General features: G+C 41.1%; 1 protein-coding gene across 6 annotated transcripts in view; it reads left to right on the plus strand.

Annotated features, from left to right (window-relative positions):
- The first annotated feature begins 660 nt into the window (after nt 1-660).
- Nucleotides 661-12,431, plus strand: part of LOC111072286 — a 61,464-nt gene continuing 49,693 nt past the window's right edge. For 2 of the 6 annotated variants that reach the window (XM_022364081.2, XM_022364090.2), the window contains exons 1-2: nt 661-1,004; nt 2,051-2,470. The gene's annotated coding sequence lies outside the window, so the exon portion shown is untranslated. Of the gene's footprint in view, nt 1,005-1,215; nt 1,278-2,016; nt 2,471-12,431 lie in introns of those variants that run through there. The other 4 variants (XM_022364038.2, XM_022364047.2, XM_022364065.2 and 1 more) reach the window with 4 other exon arrangements.

Genomic DNA, 12,431 nt, shown 5'->3' on the forward strand with positions numbered 1-12,431 from the left:
GAGTACTGGGTGGCACGTGTGCTTAGAAAGCTTTAAGTGGGCTAATTGTTGGGGTGTCAGCCACTTATAAGCCATACAGAGGAGTTTTAAGAAGGTTTTACTGCCTGAATTGCTCAGGAATTTAAAGTTTTTGCAACAATGATATCTACTTAAGGCGATTAATTTCTTTCACAAGTCTGTCTTTCATTAACTTGTCTATTTTAAGCTCTATTGGCCAACCACAAAAGACATTGGCGAGAGGACACTGGGCCTAGGCTGGCTTAAGCCATTGATATATATTTTGGGCCCAAAAACTCCATTGAGTGTGACCTTGGCTATGTCAACAACAGTCAAAATCGTAAATGCAATCAATTACTTAATAATCCCCTAAGAAAACTTTGCATAAACAAAATTTCAGAGCCAAAGTATAACAACAACAACGAGAATACTAATGGTTAGGCCGCCCGGCAATAACAAAAGTCAGCTGTTCCGTGCCTTTGCCGCTCTCTCTCTGAAAGCTCTCTGAGAAGGGAAGAGCAAAGCTTTCGTTACGACCAAGTGGGGCAGGGGGTCACGTATGCGTTACGTTTCACTTTCGTTGCCGACACAGACGAAGTAATGTTGGCTCTGTCTCCGGCTTTGAAGGCTGCTGCGACCCAATCAGACTCGTTTCGATTTCAGTTTCAGTTCCCGTGCAAATCCCGAAGCGTTTGGTTGTGTCTCCGCACAGCACAACACATCACATCCTTTGCACTCGCCTCCTGCGAAAGTCGCGCGCGTATTTCGGACTTTTGTGCTGGCCCGGAAAGTAGGCAACACGGATTGTGCTGTCCCGGAAAACGTGGGATATGTGAACTGTGTGTTTCCCCTCAAAACGCGAGCGAATGGTGCAAGAAGTCTACATTACAAACTGCTGCTGCCCCAAGTGTGTGGTGTGTCCTTAAAGCTTTAACATTGCTCGAAACGTAGGATTTTTATGAATGAACCGCTTAGGCGGCAAGCGGTACTGGAGGCATCAGCTCTTGGTAATTGTGTGCTCTGATGTGAGTGTGTGCTTGTGTTGGGTGGGGGGGATATGGTCGGAAAGTCATGGCGTTCCAAGCATATCAATAGCTTCAGTCGGACGGGATGTGTGTTAATGAGCCTCGGTTGATGCTACTGGTGCTGCGGCGGCTGTTGCTGACTTGGTCTTGGCCAATGAAATGCCAACAATGTTGGCCACAATTTGAGGGCAAACTCACTTGATGAGCGTTTAAACAGAGGGAATCATGAATGATGGATACATATTGAAAGTATTTGTATGTATTTTTAACAGGATCCCTATTAGAACACAACATTTTCAGAGGAAGCTTTTTGGAGGAACGGCTCACCAACAGTTCTAGGGATATAAAAGGCAGCTGTCGTATTCATTGCTTGATAACTTTCCTTATATGGATATTACAAGCACATGTTGCGCAGCATATCCTTCACTTTTCGACCTCTGTTGCAAATGCAACATCTCCAGGACTCACTTTTATACGATCCAGGAAGTACTGGGGCTATTGAAAGTTGATCCCTCTTTATATCCCACACAAACCCTAAAGGATTTTAAAATATTTTCTGATGTATCTCACGTGACAGGCATTTTTGAAGCAGCTTAAAAGTGAGCCACAAGATTAAAGGACCTCTCCTTTGCCATTGCCTTCAGTCTAAAAGTAGAACATTTATTTGTAAAATGTCTCCTTTGCCAGGGAGTGTCGGTGCTCCGGCTGTTGGCCCGGCTAATACGTGATCAGATCACACAACACACCGCAACAACAGAAAGGGCATACCTATCCCTGTCCCCTTCAAATGGCCGTCGCCATGGCTGCTATTAAAGATGACACACGCCAGCCGGCTGACGCCTGCTTACATTACGACGTACTCGTAAGGCATTCCGATTCCAATTCCGCCATCGCCATACATAGCCGGGGCCGCCACCCGTATCACTCATACGCACTGAGCTTAATTGCCGAATATTTCTGAGACGTTTCGGCAATTCCTCCACGAAAATCTTAGCCCCAAAAACCCAAAAGCCGTTTACATTTTTCAGTGAAATTTGTGCTGAGGCGCTGAGGCTGAAGGATATATGAGACTCGAAGAGAGAGCGTGTCCTGTCTACAATTACCAAACGCTTTTGCTGGAAATACCATTTGATACACGAAGAAAGTCAAGCGGTTGAAGCGTTTTAATTGCCTTCAACAGAAAGGATTTCCTGCTGCTGTCCGAAAGTGCGTGCGAGTCCGAGTCCGCCTTCCATTTCTTCGAACTGTGCGTGCGTGTGTGTTAAAGTGAAGTGTGCGCGTGTCGCAGACAGGCAAAGGACCTCAAACAGGCTAAATCTCCTAGGCCAGACAAGCCTTTTCGACCCCGTCGACAGCCATCAAAGCGGCTTACCCCATCAGCAGGCAGTGCGGTGTCTGGAGAGAAGCACTCACATACATACATCAGGACAGGGACAGTGTTGGTGTTGGTGAGTATGCTTTTTGTAATTGTTACGCATACGCCATGTCGCACAGCAGGGATTTGATGGTGGTAAAGTGAGAGAGAATAGGGAAAGTCAGTTAAGCACTTAACTGTGGAGAGACCAAGATCTCCCCACCTCCCTTCCTGAGTTATTTCTGGCATTTAAATAGTAGCAACATAACTCTGCTTGCTCCTCCACTTTGAGCTCATAAATTGCAGTGGATTCTGACACTTTGCTCCCTTTCATCTTCTGCTTGTTAGCCAAATCAACCTGCTTGTTATAACAATGACTATAACCCCTCCAAACAGCAGCAGCAGCAGAGCAGCATCCATCCACTTGAGAAAAAGAATGAAATAAAATAAATAAAGCTTAGAGAAGGAACAAAAGCCAGGGACAGCCATGCGACACGCGCAAATTGAAGCGACAAAGTCACACAAAAGTCAGACAGACAAATTTTTCAACAAATAAATAAATGACAGGCCCTTGTGTACGGGGGTTAGTCGACAAACTTCCAAGAATATAACAAAACACAAACAAAGGCAGTCTGAGTGGAACTGTAATCATTCGCATGAAAAGGTTAATAGAATACTTTTAGGTGGATGAATGTCTACCGATTTGCATGCCACTTGGCAGTTAATATTCGACTCTCTGAATGAGTTTGAGTTGGGTCAGAGCCATGTGTGAATATTGCGTTGATTAAGAGTCCTTCAAGGTGCCCATTCGGCACAAATCAATGTGGAATTTCCAAGTTTTATATTTATATTATTATATTCAAATTATATTTAGAGCGAATTTAATACTGATTAGACAGTTTTATGGCCATTTTTGCTGATGAATTAAAATAGAAATCTTCTGAAGGAAAATTCGACAACCTTTAGGCAACCTTCAGCAGAAAATTGACTCAAAATGAAACCACTTCACGAATGTCCTCCATCTATTACCCTTAAGGATTATCCATTAACCCACATTCACTTCCTGTAACCGCCAAGGCTTTCGCCATCTCAAGGCCATCTCTTTAAATTAACCAACTGAATGTCTTCTCCAAATTCATCCTAATTTCGTTTTCAGACTATGTTTTCACTACAAAGTAGACAAAGTATGGCAACTTCTTAGCTAAACTTAAGCTTTGCCTCGTGCCCTGCCGCGTGCTGCCGCGTGCTGTCGCAAACTTTTCAACTTGTCACATACAGCACATAAATCTACACACCGACAGACACATTCTCTGAAACTCTAGCACATATACACAGATATCCCTATGTGTATATATACAGGGCCTATACCCATGCTGCTGCGTTGGGAAAACAAAAAGTTCTTGGCAAGGACACACTCTTGTTTTTTGTTATTGTTGTTTTTGCTGTAATTTTCGGTACTCAAGTTGGAGCGCTTTACGAGAGGCTGTCAAAAGGCCAAGTGAAACATTTGCTTTCCACTGCCTTTACAACTTCCGGCTTGTGGCTTTAACTATGCTTTCAATCTACAAAAATTTAGCATGGCTGCCTTTGCCTCCGCCTGTGTGTGTGTGTGTGTGTGCAACAGTAGGCCGTGCTTTAACCACTTTTCCACAGAATCCCGTGATGGAGACATAACACAGTTACATATGCTACGCTTCACTGGTCCCAAGACTCAATCAGGATTGTCTTGAGACACTTTCAGACCCCACTCGATTTTCAACGTAACATCATGTTTGTGTAATCATTAGACACGAGGCTTCTGCTCATTCAATCCATCCACACATTAGGACTTATACAACAGAAATGCACAAATCAATGCCACATTGTGTTCCCCTCATCATTGTTTGCCATTGTTCTCGGTGCCAGAACAGGGGCTTTGACAAAATGTTAATCAAATCTCTTGTTCCGGGATAGAACAGAAAAAGACAATGCCCCATGGCCCAACACAAGGCCCTTGGGCTTGTGAGTGCTGTGCATAACTGGGAACTTGAGTGTGATGGCATTGTTGTTTTGCGTTGCAATCTGTTGGTGTGTTAAGTAGATTTATGCCACTCCATTATACCATTCGGCAGGCGGAGAAGAGTCCAATTAAAAGGTGTCCCCTTCAACGCACCGGCAGCAGGGCAGAAGCAGAACCTCTTTAAAATGGCATCCACTTAGCCAGGCAATAACCAGGACGAAAGCACAGAAAACAACATTTTTGTTTAATGCCCAGCTTTTGTGGCAAATTAAAAGGGAACAAGCCAAAGAGAGAAATCAGAATTTGTGATGCTCTTTCTTTAGATTTTTCTAAGGTAAATGGGAGGGGAAATTGTCGAAGATTCTCTCTAATAATATTCCACAAAATCAATAAATTATAATCCTTTTTCCCTTCAACTGATCTTCCCTAAAAAAGGATTAAAAGTCATCCTCTATATCAATTCCGTTGTACCCTTCTCCCGTAACTCTTTTTAAGTCTTGCATTTTATGCTTTTACCCACATACTAAGGACCCATCCAACGTAAAAGCAAATCCGAATCCCGAATCTGGGCAATCTGAAAAGAAACTCGTTACTCAAATCAAAAATGCCAGCCGAATGCTAATGAAACGATGGGCGTGGCTGCTTTCCTCTTTGGTGGGATGCCCCTCAATTTCAGGTTGGCTGCATTTTATTTGACCTAAGCGGCTTTCCCCCAAAAATTGTATGTTAATTTTTTCGCTGGATTTTCATTTTGCCTTTAGAGAAAATGTACCGTAATTATTTCTTTGGGGCTTTTAACCTTCCCTCCTTTTGCCCCATCTTCTCTTCAACTGAGAATTGGCTGAAAAATCGTTTATTACATTTTTTATAAGCTGGCAAAGCATTTTTTCTCGTTTTACATTTAACATTGAAATTTTATATGACTCTGCCTGTTTTTATTTGCTTTAATATTTATTTTTATTTGTATTTGAGGGCAAACACAAATGAAGCATGTAAGGGGCGGTAATGTTTGGGAGTTAAACATCATCATATACAATGTTTATTTCGCATTTAATGAATTGGAATTTTATAAATTTTTTTCGCGAAAGCTGGGCGATATGTAAATTGCATTTTTGGTTTTTATTCTTCTGTAAATTATACTTTTTGGGTTTTCCTTTGTGGTTAATTGAAGCATTTTATATTTTAAATGAAAATAATTAATTATATAGAATTATTTAGCACTAAAATAAAAGGGAAAATAATTTATGAAAAATAATTTTGTATGCTTAAAACAAATGCTCAATTATTCAGTAGATTATGGGAATTGCTTTCACTTTTTTTTGTTATTTATGGTCTTTTTTAGTGTATTCTATAATTTGTTGCCAAGCGAATGGGGAATTAATAATGGAGTTGATAATTATGTATGATATTCAGATACATTTCCACTGAATGTAAAACTGACACAAAAAGCTGATAGAGTTACTTATATATTGCAATCTTAGCGCATTGTAAAGTATTGTATCTTTGAAACAAATCAATTTTGCATATTTAATATTGATTTATATTTCTAACAAACTTTCTTTTTTCAACAGTTCTATCATATTGTTTGCCTTGCATTTCACCAGTAAAATGTTGACTCTGCCATACGAATATTGTTTGCCACTTTGTTGACCCAAATATCCGTTTCATATTCGACACCCAACTGCATCTAATTTTTTGCACCGCATTGTATTTCCGAGCACATTTGTTTACTCCTCACACAGATACACACTCACACACTGGAGCAGTGCTTGCAATCTGCTTTAATGCCATATTAAGGAAAACTGAATGGAATTGAAAACGCAAAAAAAGCGAGAACACACAGGCACATGAAGTGAGGGGGGAGAGCAGACGTAGACACAGGCAAAGAACGAGAGGAGGGGACACATTCAAAGACAGACGGAGAGAGAGAGACACATGAATAGTTGAGCGTTGTGCGAATGCGTAAACAGTCAACAGAAGAAGATGGCCAAAAGAGGGTACACGGGTACAGGGGCACAGCGGAGGTAGGTGGAAAATTTTGTGTGGAAAATGGGGAAACTGGGACGGAAGCACAACAAAATTTTTTTTAAATAAAATCACGATGTAAACAGACAAAAGAAGCAGCACGAAGGGGAGACAGCAGAAGAACGCAAAGGCAAGGAGTATGAGCATGCAAAACAAAAAAGCCAGAAAGGAGCGCCACAATTTAAAGCCGAATTTTCAGATACCCTTGGCGGTGCATCCTTTCCTTCTCTTTCTCTACGGTGCAAACTTCCAAGGATAACCCTTATACTCTCTGCTAGAGGCTTAAACAAGCAAAAATATTCTAATAGACTCTCAGTTGGCATTTTAAATGTGTGGAAGGTGCAGATGGGTTGAATCTTTACATATAGATATACGAATGTATATACAAGTGCATTGTATAGCACGTTGCATCTATACATTCCACTACTTCTTGTCTTTTGAGCGAAAGCTGAAACTTTTTTGTTAGCACCCTGACACCCTAACACTCCCCCATGCTAATTTATCTTGTCAAATATGATTTAATGCACCACACATAAAGCCCCGCCCTTCTATGGCTAACAATTTGTAAAGCAGCCTCGGGGGCACTCCCCACCAAAACCAATACAACAATTTATTACGAATTTGTTATGCGAAATGATAAACGATGCCATTTGTTGTACCTCGTTGTGTATTTGCAATTGCGGTTTAATTAGAAAATTTATATATTTGCATACGAACATTTGTTGATACAGAAAATCTAACCAAAAACAACAACAAAATTAGGTGTATCTTTAAGATAAAAATAAAACCCCAAAAACAGCATTATCTAGAGCACATTTTGTTGGCTAATTAGAAGCGATTAATTAGCCAACTAATCAGAGAAAAAACAAAACGCAGATCAGAAAACGACTAAAAGTTCTAATTTAATTGAATATTGCAGTTGAAAATGTGTAAAATGCCCGATTGTGTGGTGGAAAATGGAAAATCCATGCAACTACATCTGTGTGTGTGTGTGTGTATATGAAACATGACATAATTATGCTCTCGTGGTTGTGGTTGAGAGTTGAATTTTCTGCCATAATGATGGCTAAGTGCCGGTGGCGTATACGTAATGCGTCGGACAATTGACGAACATTACTGACTTTTGTGTTTAATTTATTCTCATTTAAAATTTTGTATAATTCTTTGTCCATAATTTACTTGAATGAGTATTAAAAAGTTAATGATATATTCATAATGCATTCATTATTCGAATTGATTGTGGTTCTATCGACTCACTCGCAGATGAGGATTCAACGATGAGCCACCACCTGAGTAGCCAAATAGCTGCCTTGATTCCGGTTTGGAGTTCCTCCAAATTATTTGGTGTCAACCATTTAGATACTGCATATCCTGCTGCTGTGGCCTGGTGCCTCGGTTTTCCCTTCCTTTGCCAATCAATTATTTTCTCCGGAAACCAATTACAGGCATTCAGCGAAATTAGGGTCGAAGGTAAGGCACAAATTAATGGAGTCCAAGTCGTGATTTATGCAGTCTGTGCAGGTGCCAAGCCCCTTTCCTTCAGACATCTAATTGCACATAAAAAATTATATAGATTGATGTGCCGGGGCCGTGGCCATCAGCCATCTGGTTAGTCCTAACTCTCCACCCTCCAATCATTGGTGGTCAGTAATTTACACGACACGACTCGAGGACGAGACGAAGAGGAAGTCGCTGACGATTTCATTAAATGTTCCTAATTAGCGGATGTCCCCGCAGGATTGTTGGCAGCAACCTGCTGACGTTGCTGCTGCTGATGCTTTCGGAATAAACACAAATTAACATGGGCAAATAAAAACCTTTAATTAAAAACTTTCATAGAATAAAAATTTCAATCCTAAGCATTAACACAAATAGAAACCAATCTAGGGAAAAGCTGATCAAAAAATCTAGAGGAAACAGCATGAAGGCAAACAACTTAATTTAACCTAACAGTCAACAGAAAGTAGAGCCAGAGCAGGAGCCAAAGCAGAGGCAACAGCCACAGCAAAGCCAAAGTCGAAATCATGCCAAGTTGAGGGCGCCATTTTCCAACAATTACGCAATAAACAACAGTCGGGCACCAGGACCAAGGAACAGCTATAGAACCCAGCCTCATAACCAGGACCAGAAACAGTTTTATAACCAGGAACAGAGAGAGCCCTAGAACCAGGACCCAAAAAGAGCCTAAGTACTAGGGCCCAGAAATAGCACCATAGCCAAAATCAGGGACCAGCCAGGGCTACGCTTAGAAAAACTTGCCACCCGAACAATGAATGAAACCGAAAATTGGGGAAAAACAATGGAAATTCTCTCTGGGTACAGAAAGGAAGTCTTTAAAAATATCACAAGCTACGGCAGCTTGGCCTTTTTCTCCCCTTAAATTTTACTTTACTTTTGCCTTTGTTTGCATTTATTCTTCCTCCCATTCTCCCTTTTTGCTGGGCTGTGCCCAAAAATTCATTTCTGGCTGACAAGGGGAAGTCCCGAAAAATGAAGAAAATAAAAGGGTTAAATGTGAAACTTGCCGGGATTTAGAGTGTGTGACACTTGGCCTATGTGTGGAAGAGATTCCCTCAAACTGGAAGGAATGGTTTATGGTAGCAAAGTTAAAAGAGATATGTGCCAAATGTGAAGGCAAATGCTACTTTTAAAAGTTATTTAATTGCAATTGGATGGGGTCCAACTGAAGAAGAATATGGGTTTTCAAATTGCTTAAAAGTGAAAGCAACAAATGGAGATATACATTAAGGAGTGGAGGTGGGATATGCTTTAGCACCACAACTGGAGTATTCTCTAGAGGAAACCCAACAATTGGAGCATATTTTAAGCAGCCCGATCTTGTGGCTGAGTTTTCTTTTCTAGCCATAATTAGTGCTGCCAAGGCCTTGGCTAAGTGTTTGTTTGCGGTGCATAATTAAAGTCACGCAAGCGAGTTCAATGAACTCATTAAAATGGTCGGTAAACCACAGAAACACACACACAGAAAGAGAGGCAAATACAGTGAGTGAAAGAAAAGGACAGATATATGTATATTAATGGGGCGTCTGCTTATGACATATATAGAGGAGAGTAAATATCATCCTATGCTCCTTGAGAAACTAAGCCAAAGCGCCGCCAAAAACTCATAAACTTGTCACACACTTTGTAATCTTAAAATGCGGTCTTTGTATATGTTCCTCTGCCCATCCCTCTTTCTCCTTCCATCTCTCGCTCTCTCTCTCTCTCTCTCTCTCTCTCTCTCTCTCTATTCCACTCTCTATCTCTCATTTTGAACCACTCTTCCAGTTGGCTGTCTGCCATGCGGATTGCGTGCTGATTTCCGCCAAAAAAGAAACGTAAAAGCTAGTGAAAGAAATTCATTAGGGCAGACAAACACTTGACGTTGGCTCTCCGCCATGTCCGTTCAGATATACTCTATGTATGTATGTATGCATATACCATTTATTATCTCTTGCAATTTGCCAATGTCGCACTCAAATTAATTCATTAAAGGACATTCAATGTGATTATAGTTTGCCCATTTAACCAACCAAACGGCAACCTGTCTACTCGGACGGACGCTCGGTTTCGTGCGGGGCAAATTAAAAGTTTTCACACGGTCACAGGAAAATGTGCGACGTTTTCCCTCATTTCCATTTGAATGTAAATGAGCTAACTGGTCGTCGCTCCAGGTGGCCTAAACGTGTCCTGGAAACAGGAACGCACAACCAAAACTTGTGTGCTTAGCGCCTCGTACTCCTCTTTAAAGCCCCCGCCGCTATGTTGGCCATTTGTTTCAATTTCGCTGCAGTTTAACAGAATTTTTTTTGGTACGGCTCTAATGCGCTTAGAAGTGGGCCAAAACAATTACACAAAAACACACACACACGCATTTACACACGAGCACCCTTTTGGGCAAACAGTTTTCGTTGTATTTGGCGCTCGTTTCTGTGTTTCTGTTGTTTTTGTTCAACAAGTTTTACGCATGGTTTGAATGTATTTCAATTAGAAAACGCAATATGAATACGACACCAGGTGTGGTTACAGAGAAATAGAAAGCCAAAAATAGGGCAAACCGGAAAAACCACTTAAGCAAAATGCTGCAATAAGATTTCCTGCAGGCCAAGAAACTGTCAGGCGATTCATACGTGTAGAATGACAACCGAGATTCTCAAGCTTTCCAAAAATACATAAAATCAAAAACCAGCAAAGGGAAAACCTCAACAGCTTGGCCATCAGGGGCCATATATAACCGAAAAACGGTCCCACATGTCGTATATGGCCTAATCCGGCCAAGATGGCATGGCCCAACGCCAAGGAAACACACACAGACACACGCCAGTAAGATGGAGGTAAATGAAATTAGTTGACAGCCAGATTGTCGCAGGACGCAGAGTCCCAAAAGCAGCTCAGTTCTAGTGAATGCAGTGAACTCCAGAGGTTCTTGGCCAAAAGAAGGACCCAAAAGAGGTAGAAGATGGCGCTGCTTGGGCACAGAGAAGTATCCAAAAGATGTAGAGTCTGTAGCTCGACTGAAAATTCAATTAACCCAAATTGGTGGCCACCAAAGGATGACACCTAGCCATATAATAAAGGCCAAGTGCTGAGGATGCCTGCGCCACACCAACACCAATGACGCAGCGCATTCAAAAAGGCTTAGAATCAGGGCAGAATCCCCGAGAAAAAGGGTTTCCCCATGAAAACTCATTAAAAGAGTTGCTCCAGCAAATGGCAAAAATGCAATAAAAATCGGTAAAAAGCCCAAAAAGAAAATGGGGAAAAACGAATACAAATGGCACACACAGACAGAAACAGATAGGGGGAAAGAAAGACCAAAGGAAAATGTGGAAATCATTGAGGAAGGAAAAACAAATTTGTTGCGTGCGCATAATTAAATTTTGTTCTCAACAGAGATACGAGCGAGAGAAGGAGAGCTGAGAATGTGAGAATATTTTTTTTGTGGATTCGAAATGGAATTTCAAAATGTTTATGGTCTGGGAACACCCCAGGAAAATTTATGCAAAGGCCAATGGGGTCCAGGCATTGGCATTGGCATTAGCATTGGCCGCCCCTCACCGAACAAACAAACAAATTTGGCTGCATAAATTTTCAGGCACTCGACCAACACTTTCCCCATACAGTTGTTGGCGAACTAATGAGTAGACCAAAAGAAGAACTCTCCACCCTCTATGTCTTCTTCTATATCTATGGTGTGTTTGTGACTGCTGGCTGGTTTTCTGTGTGTGTGGGCTGAGCTGTCAGCTAAGTTGGTTAAGCCATCAAAGATGGCATAGGCAAGTGGTGAACCAAAGGAGGGTTTAATCTGAGTGAGAAACGAAATGAATAAAATAAACATACAAATTTAAGGGTTTAAATAGAATTGAAGAGGGTTTTTAGGAGAATGAGCTCCTGGAAGAGGTTTCTCCAAAGAAGTGTTCTTAAATTTGAAGGTGATAACAGACAACATTAACTGTTTTGTCTTAAGTGAAAATTATCTACAATACTAAATAAAGCAGAGAAAACCCTTAAAGATACACTTACAGGATGAATTACTAACTTAACTAAAGCTCCTTACACACATAATATCCTATACCTCAAACTACTTTCTATTCGATTTCTTGAACTCCTTGAACGATGACACAACACACAATGTATGTCCTTAGTCATTCCCATTCTGCCTGCACACAAACTCGATTTGTTTCTTTAGTTCACATCCGCTCTACCTGCCCCAAAAAACACTTGCTACCCATAAGGATTCATGTATCTACTTAGCCATACTCGTGCACAGTTCACTTAATTGGCTAACATTACCCGACAAACAGTCGTAAATCATTTATCATCCTATATGTATCTATGTATCGTGTATGGAAATCCATAGATATCGACCTGCGGCAAAAAGAAAAAGGGAAAACCAAACCAAACCAAAGTGGAGAAATAAGCAATCGTTTGCCTCTGACTTTTCCTCCTTTATTACCTTTACTCGGTTTAAGTGCCGTGCTCCCAGGCTCTTTATTTCGAGCTCTTTTTCCTTTGGAGCTCCACTTAAAGGAAA

Source organism: Drosophila obscura, unplaced genomic scaffold (genome assembly GCF_018151105.1).
Source record: "Drosophila obscura isolate BZ-5 IFL unplaced genomic scaffold, ASM1815110v1 contig_4, whole genome shotgun sequence".
NCBI classification, from domain to species: domain Eukaryota; kingdom Metazoa; phylum Arthropoda; class Insecta; order Diptera; family Drosophilidae; genus Drosophila; species Drosophila obscura.